Genomic DNA, 4,588 nt, shown 5'->3' with positions numbered 1-4,588 from the left:
CACACACACACACACACACACACACACACACACACCAAAAAGGAAGTCAAGAAGAGCACGCTTTCCCACATTTAAACAGCCAAGATGGTTGGCGTGTTTGTTGTTGGCGTCTTTGTGTAGCTTCATTTTGACAATCAAATGAATGCCTCAGCTAACTGCCATTCCTAAGTTTGCCTGAATAGAGCAGGTCCACCTAGTTTCAGCCCTGTGACTCCTCACCCTTTCCCTCATCAGTTCTAGGGAAGAGGCCAGCCAGACTCTGAGCTTCCTGCTGGGGGGGAAAGAAGCATCAGCCTTCCCAGGCCTGTGGAGTTGAAGCAACTAATGAGAACTCTGAAAAGAAAAGGGAGGGGAAGGAGACCGTTCCAAAGGGAAAGTCCTCTTTGCACTGACTGGCAGAGCCTATCTTTCCCCTTCCTGTGTCACCAACAGGAATCTCCAACAAAGTAATCTTGTGCTTTAAGGGGGTCTGGGGTGGGGGGGCATGGGCAGGAATCACTGAGGGAAGAAAATATGCAGGAGAACTAGAGACCAATTACTCCAACTACTGTGGCCAAGGAGTTCTGGGTGAGTCACTCTTCTTCAGGAAGTTAAAAGAATGTCAAATATGCAAAGGTTGCTGAGCAAGGCTACAGAGCAGAAGGCAGAGCCTCAAGTAATTTCTAGTTTCTCCACACAAGGCACACACCCAAAAAATAATGATTGCAGGAGGGGTAGCCAAGGAGAGGGAATGTGTTAAGAACTGTTTTAAGAGAGTACATTCACTGTACTTTGCTATGAGGGCCATCAAGGGTAATTTAATTATTTTGCGCTAAAGACTTAACTAAACCAAAACAAACAAAACCAGTTGCCCTTGAATTGTTTGGACTCAGTGGCTACCTCCATGGCTCTCCCTGGCTGATTTTTCAAAAGTCGATGGTCAGACCTTTGTTCCAAGGGGCATCTGAAAGGACTCTTCCAACTTTCAGTTATCAGCTGAGCCTGTTGAGGATCATACCACCTTGGGACTCCAAGACCGGAAAAAAGGAAACAATCCCTTGGTCGTTGAGTTGATTCCAATTCATAGTGACCCTAAAACAGAGAAGAACACCCCTGAGGGGTGCCAAGGCTGTAGTTGTTTTGGAAGCAGACTGCTGCATCTTTGTTGTGCAGAGAGAGTGGTGAGTTCAGACTACCAACCTTTCTGTTGATTGGTGCTGGAACCACTGCACCCCCAGGGCTTCTTCAAGGATCCCAAACACTTGTCCGATGGAAATGCAAAGCAGGCTGGCCACCAAGGTTTTGCAAATAACCTCTCCCTGAAGCTTGGCCAATTTTACTTATTACATACACCCCTTTAACTTGGCAATTCCTCATCTAAGAACCTATCCTAGAAAAACAGTGGGCCCACGTGTGACCCCAGGAGCCCTTGTGACACAACAGATAAGCACTTGGCTGCTAACCGAAAAAAATCAGTGGTTCACATCCATGATGGAGAAAGATGTGGCAGTCTGCTTCTGTAAAGATTTTCAGCCTGGGAAACTCTTTAGGGCCCAGTCCTACTCTGTCTACAGGGTCCCTGTGATCCGTGGGTTAGCCATTGAGCCCAAACAATTCAATGATAACTTTTGCTTGTCTTGTATAAATCATTTTACTGGCAGCTCTTACAGCTCTTATAACAATCCATACATCAATTATATCAGCACATGTGTACATATGCTGCCATCATCATTTTCAAAACATTTTTTTTCCCAAGACATTTTCTTTCAACTTGAACTCTTGGTATCAGCTCCTCTTTTTCCCTCCCTCCCCTTCCCTCCCACCCTCATGAATCCTAGATAAATTATCATTTTCATATCTTACACCATCCTCTGTATCCCTTCACCCATGTTTCTGTTGTTTGTCCCCCTGGGGAAGGTGTTTTATGTCAATCATTACAATCCTCCCTCTCCCCCTTCTCCCCACACCTTCCCCCGACCCTCATGGTATCACTACTCCCATTACTATTCCTGAGGAGTTTATCTGTACTGGATTCTACGTGTCAAGAGCTCTTATCTGAACCAGTGTACATGCTCTGGTCTAGCCAGATTTGTAAGATAGAACTGGCGTCATGACAGTGGGGGAAGGGGGAAGGAAGCATTAAAGAACTAGAGGAATGTTGTATGTTTCCTTGGTGCTATGCTGCCACCTGGCTGATTCATTCCCTCCTTGTGACCCTACTGTGAGGGGATACCCAATTGCCTACAAATGGGCTTTGGGTCGCCACTCCAACCCCCCTTATTTGCATTGATATGATTATTTGTTTTGGGTCTTCTGATGGATGACACCTGATCCCGTCGACACCTTGTGATCCCACGGGCTGGTGGGTTTTGTTGCTTCCTTGCTAAATGGCTGCTTGTTTAACTTCAATCATTTAAGACCCAAAACGCTATATCTTGTATTAGCCTGGCACCATCAGCTTTCTTCACCATATTTTTCTGCACCTATTTTGTCTTCAGTGATCATGTCAGGAAGGTGAGCATCACAGAATGCCACGTTATTAGTACAACGTGTTCTTGTGTTGAGGGAGGACTTGAGTAGAGGCCCAATGTCCGCCTGCTACTTTAATACTTTACATATAAATGTATGTATATAGACCTATAACCCTATCATTATATATTAATATAAATACATATGTACATGCCCATGTTTATACCTCTATAAATGTCTTTGCCTCCTAGTTCTTTCCTCTATTTCCTTTTAGTTTCCTCCTGTCCCATTATGTTTGACCTTCATTCGTCTCTCAGCAATTTCTCTTGGCTACATTGCACTTGATCAAACCCCACAAGGCATTCCATGCCCTCCTCACCATCAATTTTAGATCTATGTTGTTCCCTTGTCCCTGGGCTTGTTGTCTCCCCGTCCATTTCCCCCACTTCCTCCTCTCCCATGTCCCTCTAGAACTGTCAGTCCATTGCTTTTCCCTCTGGATTGGGAACAATCCTGCCTATCTTATACAGCTAGAGATGAGAAAGAAAAAAAGCCTATAAATAGTTCCAGGTCTGTATGCTGACCTGCTTTGCTTTGCGTAAGGCTCTTGTTCAACATTCCCTAACACAATGCCCCAGGTGAGAGGAGCCGGTGGCAGTAGTAGTTAGATGCTGAGTGACTTAGTCAGTGGTTTGAACTCGCCAGCCTCTCCGAGGGAGAAAGACATGAAGGTTTGCTTCCATCCACAGTTACAATCTTAGAAACCCTATGGGAAGTTCTACTCTGTCCTCTGAGTTGCTGGGGGTGGGAATTGGCTCAATGGGAACAGGTTTTTTGTTTGTTTGTTTGTTAGTTTTAATCCCAAACATTGTTAGACATTTTACATGTTATAGCTAATCCTCACAAAATTCTCCCAAGGCAAGTAATCCTATGATTGTTTCATCATCGCAGAAATTGAGACTCAGAAAAAGCAGGTAATTTTCAAAAATTGCCGAGTTATTAATGTAAGCATCAATGTCAAATCTTTGGTCTACTTCACCCCACAGCCTTCTAAAATTACTGTGTCCTCTCTATGTGAGATTTAGAATGTGGTCATCCAGAATGACATTGTCTTACAATTCACAGGTCAGGACTGTAGACCCTCAACAAACTACCATCTCTAATTCTAAACACACACATACACACACCATGAAGGGACTTCAAAAAGTCCACGGAAAATGGAATTGAAAGATAATTTCCCACAAATTTGACAGATACCAATCAGAAGGCTTGGTGATTAGAATACATTGGAACTCCCAAGCAATTTTGATGTGTGGAGGAAACTGTCCATGTTAAGAAACTCTCATCAAACAAAGACTGAAGTGGGTGTGGGCAGTACCGGAGAGTTATTCTTGTTTACTCTGTTTATTGTAGGGCATGGCATTACTGGTATTCTGGAACACTAAGGTAGCACTGTCTGGGTCTATAACTTTAGGTAGTGAAAGAGCGAGCCTTTGATGGGTGATGGTCACTGGTCACTGTCTTGATGAGACATGCATACATGTTCGTTGCTCCCTGTGGACAAGGAGACTGTTCAGATAGACTTGGACAGTGGTATGAAAAGCACTCCCAGGGAAACTGAAGCAGCAGAACTCTCAGTCACTCATTCCAGCGCCTAAAATTTTACCATTTCTTGTCAGGTAGTCAAAGGATCCATTTGAATATGCTACATATACACAGCCCATCTACAAATATGATTTTAGGGAATTCAGCCTAGCCCCCAAATCTTTCCTATCTTCTGTTTCTAATATCAACTTGTGCTTGTTAGATCACATGCCAACCTGATGGTACCTGTGTGGAATTAGAGGAACCTGGTAGCATAGTGGGTAATGTGTTGGGCTGTTAACCACGAGGTTAGCAGTTCAAAAACACCAGCTGCTCTGTGGGAAAAAGATAAGATTTTCTACTCCCATCAAGAGTTACCATCTCAGAAACCCATTGGAGTAGTTGTATACCCTGTCCTATAGGGTCACTATGCATCAGAGTGGATGGCAATGAATTGTTGTGTGGAGGTAGGGGTGGAGTCAATCAGGTGGTAGTTTGGTGATGTTCCCTTGGGGGTGTGACCTCTTTATAGGAAGGATAGTGAGAACTTCTCTCC

The sequence above is a fragment of the Echinops telfairi genome, unplaced genomic scaffold (assembly GCF_000313985.2).
Source record: "Echinops telfairi isolate 266 unplaced genomic scaffold, ASM31398v2 ScPeMD7_7;HRSCAF=31, whole genome shotgun sequence".
Taxonomy (NCBI): domain Eukaryota; kingdom Metazoa; phylum Chordata; class Mammalia; order Afrosoricida; family Tenrecidae; genus Echinops; species Echinops telfairi.
Note: the sequence above shows the minus strand (reverse complement) of the source record.